The following is a 15,856-nucleotide window of genomic DNA, read 5'->3' on the forward strand; positions in this document are numbered from 1 at the left end:
GCCAGGCCACGCCGTCCGTACGGTTCCGTCACTGTCCTTAACACCCACCAGGCAGAGGAAGAGTCCTCTCTTCCTTCCAGACTTCCCGTGAGAAGACCAGAGAGTGCACGTGGAAACACTCCGCTCCCGGGCCCCGGCGTTTACGGTCTGTGCGAGGGGCGAGCGGGCACCCCGGGGCCGGGGGCCGGTGTGCGCCCGTCACCCGCCACCATCGACAGGAACAGTAACAATTAACGTGATACCAAAGTTTCCCTGTGTAGACAGTGAATCGTGTGATCCACTGCCACAGGGTCTGAGAGACGTGGGGGCCGGCCCTGCCCCTCCGGCCCACGCCTCCCAGCCTCCACACCCACCACACAGAGGCGGGGGCTGGGATTCGCAGACCTGGGCCAGGGCCCCTGCTCAGGCTCCGCACAGGCCTCGTGTCTGGATCACGGCATCATCAGCGGACACAGTTTTCAGCGAGGCGGTGTCACGGCGCCTGCGTTAACCTCGATTACCCGGCTTCCCTTTCAGGTGACCCCATCTGTTACGGACAATCTCACGCCTGCCTGAGCCCTCGGTGACTTGAATTTCTCAGCACCCAGGAGGCTGTAACTCTGGAGAGGACCGAGTATCAGAATGCATCTGCTACCGAGTACTTGCGTCCTGGGTATCTGCTTAGGGTTCTCCTGCTTACAAAGCATTTTTTGGCCAGGTTTCCTATTTGATTTCGGGGAGGCAGGGAGGGCCACTCCCATCTCAGAGATGGGAAAACTGAGGCTTGGGATATTTGCACAATTCCCCGAGGTCACACAGGCGGGGGCCCCAAATCTCCCAACATTGTTTTCTGTACAAGCCCGTGAGTGTGACCTGCGTGGGACCCTTGGGAACGTGACCCCCGGGCTTCAGCGGGCGGGCAGCGGGCCACCAGGCAGGCAGAACAGCGTGTGCGGGCGCTTGGAGGCAGGTGTGCCCGGGAGCAGTCACGTCTGCCGTGAGACTCATCCTGTACCTTGAGCATCTCTCACTGACGGAAAGAAAAAGCAAAACCAGAAACTCGGAGAAGAATACGTCCACACCAGAAAAACAGGCAAACGTAGAGGCCAGACCCCCTGCCTCCGGTGTTGGGCTGGGAGAGCGAGGAGATGGCAGGCCTCCCACAGCCCCTTCGAGGTGTCGCTCACATGGCGACGGGGACACGGTGCCGTCCGCTCGAGGACCCCCTGCCCCGTGTCTACCGCGCCCTGCGCCGGGCCCAGGACGTTAGTCCCGAGCTGATCGCCAAGATCCCCCTCCAGGGGCCTCATTTTACGGATGGGAAACTGAGGCACCAAGCAGGAAGTGAGCCGTCTATGGCCGACTTGCCAGGGCGGGGCTGAGCCACCACGTGGGCCTGTCCTTCTGTGGGTCCTGGGTGGCCATGGCTACGAGCCACAGCGGGGTCTGGGGTGCTGAGTGGGGCACGTCTTGGAGCGCTTGCTGCCTCCTCCCTGCCACGTGCCCCTCCCCGGCCCTGCCTTGCTCTCCGTACCCACGTGGCCTCCCCCCTGCACTGTGTCCATTTCCCTGTGTCCCAAGAACAGAGGTGACGATCGTCAGCTCAGGGTTCCTGGTCTGAATAAGCTCCCCAGGCTCCACAGCCCCGGGGCTCCCGTGGGTGGTCACCCCAGACCCTAGACTCTTCTGTGCAGGGTCTGTGTCCCGTTTGTCTCTCTGTCCCATTACCTCACACAGGGCCTGATGAGTGAATGAATGAATGAATGAATGAGTGAATGAATGAAATACACGCCAAATTCCCAAGGAGGCAGAATCAAGCTGAACTACCCCATCACAGGTCTGAGCATCCAGGTGGTAAAGTGCACTTATGGTGGGGCCGGGGTGGGGTGGGGGGTCCTGGGGCAGAGGGGTGGGGTGGGGGTCCAGGGACAGGGGGTTGGGGGATCCTGGGGCAGAGGGGTGGGGTGGGGGTCCAGGGACAGGGCATAGGGGGGTCCTGGGACAGAGGGGTGGGGTGAGGGTCCAGGGACCGGGGTTGGGGGTCCTGGGGCAGCGGGTGGGGTGGGGGGGTTTCTGGGTCAGCGGGGTGGGGTGGGGGTCCAGGGACAGGGGGTGGGGGGTCCTGGGGCAGCGGGGTGGGGTGGGGTCCAGGGACAGGGGTTGGGGGATCCTGGGGCAGCGGGTGGGGTGGGGGTCCAGGGACAGGGCGTAGGGGGGTCCTGGGGCAGAGGGGTGGGGTGGGGGGGTTTCTGGGTCAGTGGGTGGGGTGGGGGTCCAGGGACGGGAGGTGGGGGGTCCTGGGGCAGAGTGGTGGTGTGGGGGTCCAGGGACAGGGGTTGGGGGTTCCTGGGTCAGCGGGTGGGGTGGGGGTCCAGGGACAGGGGGTTGGGGGGTCTTGGGGCAGAGGGGTGGGGTGGGGTGGTCCTGGGGCAGAGGGGTGGGGTGGGGGTCCAGGGACAGGGGGTTGGGGGGTCTTGGGGCAGAGGGGTGGGGTGGGGGTCCATGGACAGGAGGGTGGGGTGGGGGCGGGGGTCCTGAGCCACCTTTATTTTCCTCATCTCACTGACTAAACAGATACTCACTTGTTCCGAACCCATCCTCTCAGCCGCTAAGCATAACCTGTGAGCAGAGACCCCAAGCAGCCCCACCCGGCTCCTTGCCCTGGGGAAGCTGTGGGGCCAGCGCCAGGGCTAACAAACAGCAGAGGGATGATGCTCGTGGAGGAGAGCCCGTCCTCCCCCACAGCCGTCCTCTCTGCGCGGTGCTCGGGGCCGGGCAGGAGGACTGGAGGCTGGGGCCCGGCACCCAGTGCAGACGGTGACAAGCCTTAACCAGGTCGGCGTGGAGGAACAGGATGGCTCTCCTGAGGCACCGAGGTCACTCCGAGGTGCCCCTAGCTTCCGGGCAGCCCCTCCCAGTCCACTGTTGTGTCACTGGGGCCAGGGGCCGGGGGCCCAGGGGAACCAACTGTCTCCCTGCAGAAGCCCAGCTGGGCCCTGGGCTGCGGGTGTGGGGAGCGTCCCTGCGGAACCGTAAGGGGCCAGGTGACGTGAGCCACGGGGGTTGGGGGAAGTCATCCGGCTCCGTCCAGCTGCCACCAGCTGGGAGTGTGTGGGACAGCCGGGAGACATGGGCCAGGTGGCCAGAGGTGGACGGACACGTACGGAACAAAGGGTCACGGCTCTGGAGAATGTCCTCGCTGGAGCTGGCCGGTGTTACTAGCCAGGACTTGGCCAAGGTCCCTGAGCTGCTGGGTCTAGATCTGGAATCCAGGTCCAGAGACCCCTGCGCTCCTTCTGTGAACCACACACACTCCACGTTGTTCATAGCAAACACTAATGTGCCGCCCCTCGGCCCAAATCCCTCCGTGGCTCCCCGGGGCCTCCAGGAGAAAGCTGGATCCCCTGAGCACGGCACCTGCATGATGTGACCCCTGCTCACCTCGCTCAGGCCACAGACCTTCCCCTCCCGGCCTTCAAGACCCAGCTGTGGGCTCGCTGCCCCTGCCGCCCGACCCTCCCGAGCGGCCTCCTCTTGTCCGCCTCCTCCCGGGGAGACCATCTGAGTGCAGTAAGGACCGCGGAGCAGGCCGTGACCTCTTCGAGTGCAGGAACCAGAACTCTTGTCATCTTTCGGTTTCTCCCCAGCCTCCAGCACTTAGCACAGCGCCCGGTGTGTGAGAAAAACTCCATTAATGTTCATGGAATTAATTTTCCAATTAAGAAGCGAGCGAGCGCCGGGGCAGCCCGAGAGAGGACAGACAGGAGCACTCTCAGCCCCCCGCCCCCGCCCTCCATGTGCATGACCGCGGCGGGGTCTCTGGCCACAGCCAAGGGGCCAGCAAGGTGGTACCCCCTCGGGGAAAAGGGCAGCAAGACCCAGCGGCCCCTCGGCTGAGACAGGCGCAGGGCACAGAGGGTGGTGGCCGAGCAGGTGCGCTGGCTGCCGAGTCCACTTGTCCCCGAGATGAGCCCGCCAGCACGCGGCTACTGCCACAGAGGGAACCGCGATCGGCGCCCTCCGGAGGCCGGGTGGTGACGTGCGCACCCGCCCACCCTGTTCCCAGGCTCCGCGAGTGGGCGCCGGAACAGGAGCGGCCCCCACGACCGAAAGGAGACCCCTTGGGGGCCCTGAGCTGTGATTGCACACCCTCTCCCTTCCACGTCCCGTGTCCCTACGCGAGGTAGGAACCGGGCGTTGCACCTGCTGTGCGTCCCCGCCACCACCCACTGGGAGGGAGGACGGTGCCCAGCGCCCGACCTGCGCACAAAGAGGGTGGCCCACGCGCGGGCGGCCACGGGCTGGCCCAGACCCCACGGCTCCGCGGGAGGGTCACTGTGCTCAGCCAGGCTCCGCTGTCACCCGGCAAAGCGCCTGGGGCAGACCCACAGCCGCGCATCTGAGCCTTTCCTCCGCGGTCCCGGCCGCCGGCGGGAGTGTTTGGGTGGCGGACGGCAGACAGCACGCCGTGCGGACGGCCACGTCCAGACCTGCCCCTCAGACCCGCCGGCGGCTCCTGCGGGAGGCGCCCCGGGAGTCAGCCTGACAGCCGGAGGGAACGGCGCTGGAAACCGCGTTTCCCTGTTTGCTCTCCTCTTGGTGTCTTGTAATTTATCTAGTATTTCCCAAAAGGTCACTGGGTGGCGATTTCAATATCGTGAAGTTTGTAGAGATGCTGTGAAAGACGTGTGCAAATTCCACGGGTTTACGCTGGCTTACAGGCGATACATTTTCTGGACGCGTCTATACTGAGTGCACTTTGGATTTGGCGACCGATTGGTGAGAGATCCAAAAGGCCTTGCTATTAAAAGCCCCGCTGTTGTGGGGGGGTAAAAAGAAACAGATCAAAGGCATTTGCCAAGTAGGGTTTGTGGCCGGGAGGGAAGGCGGGACGTGGTGGGTGACATCACGGAGGAGCCGCCCGAGGCAGGGAGCCCCGACTGCCCCCGCAGGGGCCCCAGAGCTAAATCCAGTGTTTGTCACTCGAGGGAAGCTGAGTGAGGAGCTGTCTGAGGGACGAGAGCCCGGGCTGGCTGCAGGCCCCCTCTTGCTCCCGAAGCAGCGGACACAACGTCCCGGGGCTGAGGGACGGCTGAAGGGTCCGCGCTCCCTCGGGCCCGCAGAGCCTCAAACCGCCCGAGCCCCGCCCCCCACCGTGTCCCCCTGACGCCCTGCCCGGTGCCAGACCAGGTACGCCGCAGGCCCCGGAGGCCGTGTGGGGACCGGCGTCCCATCCCCAAAGCCACCAGGGGGAGACTCAGGGGGACACCGGGCTAAGTCACCCTGGAGGGACTTGTCTAGTAACGGTGGCCGTGGACAGGCACCTCAGGGTCAGGCCTCGGGGCAAACGCTTCCTCTCCCTCCAGACCCCACGCCAAGCAGAATGAGAGGCGGGGGGGGGGGGGGGAGGGGGGGGGAAGAATGAAAAAATAATCCCCTCCCCTGGCTGGGTCCTCCCCGGGGTCCACGTTACCGCCCTCAACCCCGCACACCTGCGCCGGCAGCTGACGTTCGTGTCGGGGGCGGGGCTTCTAAAAACCCTGACACCCGGGGCTGCCCCCCCCCCCCACCCATAAACAGGGCAGGAGCTGGAAGGAGCTGGAAGCATCAGCACCGGAAAGATCCGGGTGATTCCAAAATGTAGCCGTCTGGGACCCACCGAGGGGGGTGTGACTATTGCCCCCGCTGAACAAGGAAACCGATACTCAGGGAAGTTAAGTCTCAGGTCACACAGCCGGTGCTGATGGAGTCGGGATCCAACGCACACGTCTGTGACTCCAGCGCGGGGCCCCCCAAACTCCAAATTTCTGCAGCCACTGTCCCCCCTCCGCCCCACCCTTCCCACCCATCGAGGCTTCCCCGGGACCAGGACCCTGCGGGCGGCCCTGGGGGGTGTGGGGCAGCCCACTTCAGTTCTCTCCAGAACAAAGCCTGGCCTGAGAGCAGGGGGATGTGGGAGGGAAACACTGAAAAGAACGTGTGTGGGGGAGTCTCAGGCAGGTGAGGAGGAGGAGGGCAGGGAGGCAGGTGAGGAGAAGGAGGGGGGCAGGGAGGCAGGTGAGGAGAAGGAGGGGGGCAGGGAGGCAGGTGAGGAGAAGGAGGGGGGCAGGGAGGCAGGTGAGGAGAAGGAGGGGGGCAGGGAGGCAGGTGAGGAGAAGGAGGGGGGCAGGGAGGCAGGTGAGGAGAAGGAGGGGGGCAGGGGGGCAGGTGAGGAGAAGGAGGGGGGCAGGGAGGCAGGTGAGGAGAAGGAGGGGGGCAGGTGAGGAGAAGGAGGGGGGCAGGGAGGCAGGTGAGGAGAAGGAGGGGGGCAGGGAGGCAGGTGAGGAGAAGGAGGGGGGCAGGGAGGCAGGTGAGGAGAAGGAGGGGGGCAGGGGGGCAGGTGAGGAGAAGGAGGGGGGCAGGGAGGCAGGTGAGGAGAAGGAGGGGGGCAGGGAGGCAGGTGAGGAGGAGAAGGGAGGCTGGGGAGCCAGTAAGTGAGGGAGGGACCGGAAGGCTCAGACCAGAAGCCCGGGGTCCGTCGGCCTCTCCACTGGCTGTGTTTCTCGGGGCACATCACTTCCCTCTCTGAACCCCAGGTCCCCCACTCCTGGGTCTGAGCAGGTTGTAGGTATGGGAACACGCGTGGCCTCCTGCAGGCAAACCTCCGGCCCTCAGGGGGGCCTGGCCAGGCTGGGGAGCCCAGGGCACCGGCTGACCCTATGACCCCAGGAGAGGAGCCCCTGGGGGTCACACCCCACACCTGCCCAGACTGACCCCCTGAGCAGGGCTGGTGGCAGGAGGCCGGCTCCACCCCACCAAGTGCTGCCCCCCGCGTGGGGCCGAAGGGACCCGACATCTGGAGTCACCCCACCTGCCTGAAAGCCCCCCACTCCCCCTCCAGGCCGCCGACCCGCGCCCTGTGCTGGCTTCTTCCCAGGTGCCACACAGCGTCTGGTATCCCCACGGGGCTCAGGGCCACCCTCTGCGACCTTCCCTGGGCCTCCGTGACTTCGTGTCTGTGCCACTCTGTTCCTGGTCCAAACCTCTCTCCTTGCATGCATCACCCACCACGCGCTCACGCCTCTTTCACCATGAAGACCCTCAAGGGAAGGGTCTGGTGTCAGCAGAGGCGGCAAAGCACCAGGGTCAGGATGCCCCCCCTCCTGGTCATCGCGGGAGGGGGGATCCCCGCTGGCGCTTACAGTCTACACGGCGTGAAGTGCGGTGACTATAAATGCGATGGCGCGTGTACAGAGGGGCTCTGCACAGGGCCGGCCGCTCCACGGGGAGGTCGGTAAATGGGGCCACGAGCCCCGTTCCGTGTCCGTGGTCGGCACGCCGAGCAGGAGCCCCGGCCCGCGAAGCTCGGCGCCTACTGTGTACGCGGCCCCGACAACCTGCTCAGCCTCTGCGGGAGCCAGATGCCCACTCCCCGGCTGGGCTCGCCCTGTGGCCGCCGTGCAGACCCCCTTCTCCGGGACACGGAACCGCCCTCCCGGTGCCAGCAAGCCTGCAGCCCGGGGCTGGGCGAGGGCCCAGGGCGGGAGGAGCAGCCAGGGGCAGAGACCCTGGGAAGCGACGCCCGGAGGTGCCCAGGGGGCAGCCGGGGACATCAACGAGGGGCTCTCGGCCACACTGCCCGCAGCGCCCCAGGAAAGCCTATGATGCAGACGGCAGACACGGCCGCTCAGAGAGACGGTGGCCCCCGGGGACTCCCAGGGAAAGCTGTGTGTGCGTGAGGGGTGGCTGGGGGTCCATGAAGCCCCTGCACGTGAGAGGCCCGCTGGGCTGCGGGCAGGGGGACAGAGAGGCCAGCAGGGAAGGCACAGAGGCCGAGGGATACACAGCCCCCCGCCCCTCACGCTCCCCACGCTCCTCCAGGCCCCCCAGGATGCAAATCAGGTGCCGGCACAGATTGGCATAATCATGCGTATTAAACTTACGGTCTCGTCAGGCTTTTAGAGCCTATAAAGCAATTTTGCTACCTTTAGTGGAGAGTCAGAATCACGGCGAGAGATCTCCTGTCCTTTCCTCATTCAACATGAAGTCCCAGAATGTTAAGTGGGGGGGGGAGGTTTCCCTGGGGTCTCGGGAGGGCCACTCTGTTGACGCCTTGGCGGAGGTAGGAAGGGCCCCCCGTCAGGTGTGCCTCTCACTCCACCAGAGAGCAGTCTGGTCCCAGGGGGCAGAGAAGGCAGAGAGGGCGGATGGGACTGTCATCAGGTCATCTTGGGTCCCTGGGTGGTTGGGCAACAATGGGGGCCCCAGCCTGGGCTTGAATCGCTGCTTATTCTTCACAAAGTGCTCTCACTCCGCCCTCTCCGTCGGTCCCCTGTCATGCTGGAAGCGCAACCTCCTTACCCCACCCTGCGGCTCCTCCCTATCCCACCCTGCAGCTCGTCCTTACCCCGCCCTGCGGCTCAGGAGGCTGGCCCCAGAGAGGGGCAGCTGCTCACCAGGATCAAACACGGGCCCCTCACGCTGTTTCCACTGCACAGGGGTAGGGAGCGGACCCCTTCCCACCCCTGCATCCCTCCTTGCCCAGGACAGACATAACAAATCAATCACCACACTCTCCCCACCAAGCTCACACCTTGGAATCCTTCTCAACACAGCCCTTCGGGCAGTTAATGCCAATCGTTCAGGGCAGACCCCTGATGGAACCTGCTTGCCCCTTCCCACACCACACCCCACCCTCTCCTCCACATCCTGCCCGCATCGCCATGCGCCACGAGCTTCTGGGAAGGGCCTACGGTCTCAGTGCAGCCTGGCCGCTCACCCACCCACTGGCTTCAAACGGGCTCCAAATGGAACGAGATGCACCTGCATTGGGGAGCAGGCCCAGAAGCGGGGTCTCACCCCCCTCAGGCAGTTCCACAGGTGCACTGAGGCCCCCAGTGACTGACACACGTGTGCCTCAGGCACAGCGGGACCCGCGGTGTCAGGCTCCAGAGCAGACCACGCCTTGCTGTCTCTGGCAAAGAGCCTCCGAGGGTTCAGGCCGAAGAGAGGCCGAGCACACGGTCCTGGGGCCCAGCGCCTCGCCAGCCCGGGGACACCCTCCCCACCCCACCCCCCACGTCCGCTGAGCCTATCCAGTCTAGAGAGAAGCTCCCACAATCCTTCCACGTGGGCCCTCCCACAACGCTGTTTGAATCACGGTAATAAAACTCTGAAAGTGCTCATTTAGATCTTCACGCACGCCCTGTTATGCAAGGTGGGAAAATGTGGGCCCCAGCCTGTCTCCTGTCCCCCCTCCTCGGGAGACAGCGGCCGCCCAGCTGGGGCTTTCCTTCTGGAACCTGGCAGGTGGGACACAGCCTTGTCCCAACTCCTGGCCACGTCTGAGGGCCCGTGTGGCCCCAGCTCACGGCAGCCACCCGCACCCCACATGCCTCACCCCTGCCCTGCCCTCCTCCCTGCGGGGTCGTGAACGCCCAGTCTCCACATCACCTCCACTGCCCCTGCCGCCCCCGCCAGTTTCCCTCTCCTGCACTATCTCCACACAGACAGCGCGGGAGGAGGGAGAATTCTCCGGGAGAATTTTATCACCGACCTTACCTAGAAGAGTAACAATAAAACGTGGTAACAATAAAAGGCAGACTGACTTTGACTTAGTTGTTTCGGTTTTTTTTAATTGTTTTAATGTTTATTTATTTTTGATAGAGAGACAGAGCAGGAGCGGGGGAGGGGCAGAGAGAGAAGGAGACACAGAATCCGAAGCAGGCTCCAGGCTCCGAGCTGTGAGCACAGAGCCTGAGGCGGGGCTCGAACTCACGGACCGCGAGATCATGACCTGAGCTGCCCAGGCGCCCCCATTTTTCACCCTCTCTGCAGAAGACGTTCCCCCTGGCCGTCTGCACTGCCCCACCCCCGCCCCACCCCTGCCCATGCAACCTGTCCACACGGGCCAGGTCTCATTTCTGGAGAGGCAGCCAAGGAGAAGAGCAGAGAGGAAGCCCAGCCCAAGAGGCACCGCCTCCCCCTGCCCAGCACAGGCCGGTGGTACAGGCCCCCGCAGTCCTCAGGCCGCCCCTCAGGGCAGTCCTGCCCGATCCGCCCACTGTGGGCCCCATAGGAGGGGTGCGTGTGAACTAGGCCTCAGTACGTCCCGGCGCTTATCCACCCAGACCCATCACTGTCACCGTGCCCAGAGGCAGGCATCACAGTGGCCCCCAGACCCAACCCGGTCCTTGGCCCCGCCCCCCCACACACACACACACACGGGTGAAGACACAGAGGCGCAAAGCCATCCTGGTAATAAGGGCAGAGCCCGAGGTGAGGCCCAGTTTGCCCGACACCTTCACGCCCCCTGACCCCCCCCACCCTGTGCCCTGGGTTCTCCTCACGGGCCACCTCTGTGCCGGGCACCGTGGTGCGACCAACACCCCTCACCCCGGGGGATCCACATGACGTCCACACTGCCCTGCAGAGAACCCGTGTGTCTGTCCGGGTCACACAGACAGAGAGGGGCACAACCGGTGTGGATATCAGGCTATTGGTCCCAAAGCCAGGGCCCTTGCCCCTCGGGACTCAGCCCGGGCTGGCCGTGCCGCCCCCGCTCCCGGGCACCACGCTGGGCTGGCTGGCGGTGTGGCTGGGGTTCTGGAGCGCTGACTCCGAGGGAAGTGAACCACGCCAGCAGAAGACCCCGGCGTGGCCCGATTCCTGCCGGACATCCTCCTGGGATCCCCCAGCCCCTCAGAGCCCGCACATCCAAGACAAAACTCCGTATCGCAACCCCTTCCCGACCTGTGTCTGTTTTAAAGGCGACACAGTCCAGGGCGCCTGGGGGCTCACTTGTTAACCATCTGACTTCGGCTCAGGTCACGATCAGGTCACAGTTTGTGAGTTTGGGCCCCGCTTCAGGTGAGCCCCACTTTGCCCTCTCTCTCAAAAAAATTTTAAAAAGAGGGGCGCCTGGGTGGCGCAGTCGGTTAAGCGTCCGACTTCAGCCAGGTCGCGATCTCGCGGTCCGTGAGTTCGAGCCCCGCGTCGGGCTCTGGGCTGATGGCTCGGAGCCTGGAGCCTGTTTCCGATTCTGTGTCTCCCTCTCTCTCTGCCCCTCCCCCGTTCATGCTCTGTCTCTCTCTGTCCCAAAAATAAAAAAAAAAAAATAAAAACGTTGAAAAAAAAAAAATTTAAAAAAAAAAAAAATTTTAAAAAGAAATTAAAAACAATAAAGGCGACACAGTCCTGCCCCACCCACCTCATCACGGCCAGTCTGTCACCACCTCTCACGGATGAAACATGGTGGCCGTTTATTGGGCGAAGAACGTTGCACCTGCATTCTCCACGACCACCCTGCGGGCATCACTACCCCATTTCACGGGCACAGGGACTGAGGTGCTCGCCCGGCCACACAGCCCACCAGCCGGGCTGCGACCCAGCACGCCCGGGGCTGTGAAAACAAGCAGGAGGGGGCGACGCCGGGCTGGCGGCTGCTCTCTGGGCCGGGAGGGCTCTGAGCAGAGAAGGGACAGCCCGCAGCGACCTGCATGTACAACCGGGGTACTCGGGGCGGAGACGGGGGGGGGGGGGGGGGAGCCCACATCGCCTGCCCCCACCGCAGCCTGCTTCGGCCCCGACTTCCTCCCTGGAACCACAGCGGGGGCCCTCCCGGCCAGCCTCCTGCTTCGGCCCTCCTACGGGCCTGCCGTGGCTTGGCCACACTGCTGTGCCGCTCAAAGGCCTTCCCTCCCTCTCTGAGCCTTTAGACCAGAGTGCCTGCTGGGCAAGGCCCCGTGACCGGCTTCCACGCCCCTTTCCAGCCTTCTGTTCCCAACACTTCTGGAAAAACCCACGTCCTCCGCCCCTCCCTGAGAACACCCAGAACTCTCCGGCCTCGGGCCTCAGCCAGACTGTCCCTTCTCCTTTGTCCCACAAAGCCTTACCTTCCTTCACAGCCCAGCCCAGCCCTCACCTCCTCCGAGAAGCCTCCAGACATGAAGAGGCACGGGCGTGGCCCCAGCACGAAGCTGTACCTGCCACCGGTGCCCGCCTGCTGCGGCCTGACCACCCCAGACCACGTGCTGTCCGCCTGCGTCCCCCTCCGAGACCAGTGCCCAGCAGAGAGCGGGCGTCAGTGAAAGGCCGCCCGGTAGAGGGTCCTCAGCCCCTCAACATGTTGGTGTGGACCCTTCCCCGGCTGCAAGCCCTGCCTCTCCCGGGGGTCTTGAGCTCAGAGCAACACTCGTCTCCCGTCGTGGCCACGGGGGAGCCCAAAAGGATCCTAGCAATGCCCGGGCCGGCGCACCCTACTCTCCCCTGCGAGGTCTGCTCACCCAGCTCTGTCTCCCGCTCACGCGGCGCAGAAATAATGGCCCTGCGTTTTCCTGCAAACTCCGTGTCCCAGATGGAGACCAGCCCCACGTGCTCAAGGAAATGCGAAACAAGAGGCCGGATGGAGCAGGTCTGGGAGGACACCGTGCAGCCTCGCAGGCGCAGGGGCGTCCTGGGCTCTCCCTCCCCCGAAGTGTCATTCAGGGCTGGGGCAGAAAGTCTACAGTCAGTCCCATGGCCTCTGGTCAGCACGTCGCAGCTGGCCGAGCGGCCCCTGGCCCCAGGTGGCTTCAGAGACTGTCCCACTTACGGACCTGACCTGGCCTGCGGGGAGGCCGTGAGACGCTAGGAGCAAGGAAACACCCACTGAGGCCAGTGTTGACCCGGGCCTTCCCGCCCGGGCCAGAGCCACTGAGCAGAGGGTGTCGCGAGGGTCCGACGCAGCATCGACCGTTTCTCGCCTGAGAGCCGGGGAGGGCCAGTCCCCCGAAGCAGGGTCCCCCAACCTCTGTGACATGTGGGGCCGGGCGATTCCTGTTGTGGGGACGGTGTGGCGTGTGTTGGGGTGTCCACTAGCCACCGCCCCTCGAGATGTAACACCCCTCTCCGACTCGCAACAACCGATGACGTCAGCAGGCACCGCCGAGGGTGCCCCTGGGGAGCAGTCACCGCAGTTGGGCAGCCCTGACCTAGAGGCAGGGGGATGGGTCCCAGGTGTCATGGGGGGGGGGGCGCTATTCACTCTCCCCATCGACGGGGAACGAACCGGCCGCCCTGGAAGGAGGAAGGGCCGAGGGCCAGTCCTTCCTAAGTGTCCGGTCGCCGAGTCAGGTCCCGCATCAACACCGCCTCACAAAACGGCAAGACAGGCACCGTCACCCGCTTCTCCACGTGGACAGACCCCAACGTTAAATCACCAAAGTCCCACGGCCGACAAGGCTCAGGGTCCCAGCACGCGTAGACCGACGGAGGAGGCCTTAGGATCGAGGGGGCCCCAAGTCCCCCCCCCCCAGCCGTCAGGGGGCAGGTATGGCGGCCCCGTGCATGGTCCCAGAGAGCCCTGGACACTGGGCTACACGGCGGTGAGCGTGAGGCTGGCAGGCCCTGCCGCGGTGAGGCGTCTCCCTAATCCCGCCCCACGCCCTGCTCAGGTGATGCGCGGGAAAATTAGAAACGCAGATCTCGGCCATGCTAGGGGTGCTTTCCACCGCTCAGGACCCTTTTCATTCATCGAACTGCTCTGGGGTCAGCCTAGGGCAGGGAAACCTGACCTTGAGGCATGGTTCTGGCCCAGAAAGACCCCAGCGACCTCCCGTGGCCTCCGACCCGTGATCGTGGTGCTGCTGGAGGAAGAGAGAACTGACGTGGATGCTGTTGAAATGTGGCCAGTGGCCACGAACCGTCCCCTGGAATGAACAGCAGGAGCCATCCATCCATCCGTCACGGCGCGGGGGCCCAGGCAGAGCCTTCCACGCCCCGGGCACGTCCTGTGACCTCCCACCACCTCTGGGGCTGCCACCCCCTGACGCACCTCAAACCTCAGTCCAGCCCCAAATCCCACCTTTCCCCCAGTCTTCTCACATTAGTCGGGCCCTCTCCTGACTCCCTTCTGTCTCCCTGCCGCCCCTTCCCCAGCACTACCACACCCCACATCCAATCCCCAACTTTCCAAGGATCCAACCATGTCTCACCCTCCCGCTGGTCCCGCCCCCGTCCAAAGCACCATGACCCTCACCTGGCCAGCGGCCTTACCTGGGTCCCTTTGCCCCACCCCCTCCTCTGTTCCCAACTCTGTGGCCAGAGGGATCCTATTAAAATGTATGTCAGACCTCACGATGCCCCTCAGAGACCCCACCTCACCCGGGGGAAAGAGCCAATTCCCACAAGATGGACACCGGCCACAAGACCACTGAGCCTTGCAACGTGGCCAGTGCAACACGATTTCCAAGTATATATCATTTCCGATAATTTACATTGAAAATTGAGGGTCCATTCATTTATTGGAAAACTTGTAGACCTATTTGCAACAACTTGGGTGTGCAAGTCTACTTTTTTAGCCACAAATTTTGAACTCTAAAAGCAGATCTGGGACTTCCTCTGAAGATCTGTGCCCCACTGAGGGTGCTGTAAGACGCACACCGGATTTCAAAGACACAGTAGGAAAAGCGGAAATTAACTGTCTCAGCAATTCCTTCCATTGATTGTGTGTTGAAGTGGGAATATTTTTACTCTATCGGGTTAAATAAAAAAACATTAACGTGAATTTCACATTTCCCTTTCACCTTCTCTAACACGTCTCCCGGACGGCGTGAAGTTCCAGACGTGGCCCGACTTCGGGCTATACGGGCATGGCCGTCAGACGCTCAGATGTGGCCCCGACCCGGCCTCTTTCCTCCTCCTCTTTCAGCTCCGGAAGACCCCTCATCACATGTCACCTCTGGGGAGGCCCTCTCTGCCTCCCCACCCAGCTTTGTGTTTCTTCAGGGCATTTAACACCATCTAACGGAGCTCGTAGGTATATTACACAGCCTACTGTCAGTTTCACCTACTGAAATGGAAGTTCCCGGAGGCTGGGGTTTCTGTCTGCTGTGGTTTCCCCACTCTGTGTGCAGAGCCTCCAACAATCTGGCCCATGATAGACGTTCAGCCACATCTGCCAAATGCACAGAGTTATCCGTTTTCCTGCTGGGGTGCCTACTCAGCTGCAAATTTCTCAGGGGCAGTGCTAGCACATAGTAGGCTCTCGTGTGGTAGGCTGATCTGTTCCCAGGATCGCGGGGGAAACAGAGGCGGCCTGGCCGCCACGGAAGGCAAAAACCAAGTAGCAAGGGTCCTTGAACCGCACACGCGCCCCCCCCCCCCCACCGCCCCAGGAAGGTACATGTCCTTTCCTTCCCATCGATTTTTATTCTCCCAGTGAGAAGACAAATCTGTTTGCCTTCCGCCAAAAGGCCTCAAGCCACGGCTACTTACATTATAGTAATTAAATCCCTGCTGCTAGGAGAGCTCAGGAGTGAGCAGGCCTCATGCCAAGGGCTGGCCTGCAGGGAGGAGGCAGCAGGGAGGGAGGCTGGCCAGAAGGGCCTGTCTCTCTCAGCTGCTTCCCGAGTGACAAAATCCACTTAGCCACAATGCCTTCGCAGGCTTTCACTCCCGGGACAGGGGGCCTCGGAAGAGGACCAGCTCGGGGAACCCCAGCCTCCCCGGCTCACTCCCTGGGCCTCACCTCCCCACCGGAGTGGCTGTTCCAGCCACATCCTCACTTCTCCCATTTGCCAGATGACAAAACCGAGGCACTCCCGACTGGCACTCGGCGCGGGCCCAAACCACATCACGTGCTCTGCATGTGGGGTGTGCCATTCAATCCTCACAGTTGCCCCAGAAAGAGGGCTTCTGATTAACCCCCGAGGGCAAGAATAGAAACGCCAAGACAACTCGCCCAAAGCCACGCACGCAGGCAGTGACGGAGGCAGGATTCAAACCCACATCTGACGTGTTCGGGGCCAGGCTCTCCTGGACAATGTGCGCAGCAGGGCCGGCTGGGAGGCGGCTGCGGGCACATGAGAGACGGGGAGGTAGGGGGAGGACAGGCAGGAACGGAGACCCGGCAGGCCTC

General features: G+C 63.5%; 1 protein-coding gene across 1 annotated transcript in view; it reads right to left on the reverse strand.

The window, feature by feature from the left end:
• Positions 1–15,856, reverse strand: part of KCNN3 (potassium calcium-activated channel subfamily N member 3) — a 127,294-nt gene that overhangs the window by 99,391 nt on the left and 12,047 nt on the right.

The sequence above is a fragment of the Leopardus geoffroyi genome, chromosome C3 (genome assembly GCF_018350155.1).
Source record: "Leopardus geoffroyi isolate Oge1 chromosome C3, O.geoffroyi_Oge1_pat1.0, whole genome shotgun sequence".
Lineage (NCBI taxonomy): Eukaryota > Metazoa > Chordata > Mammalia > Carnivora > Felidae > Leopardus > Leopardus geoffroyi.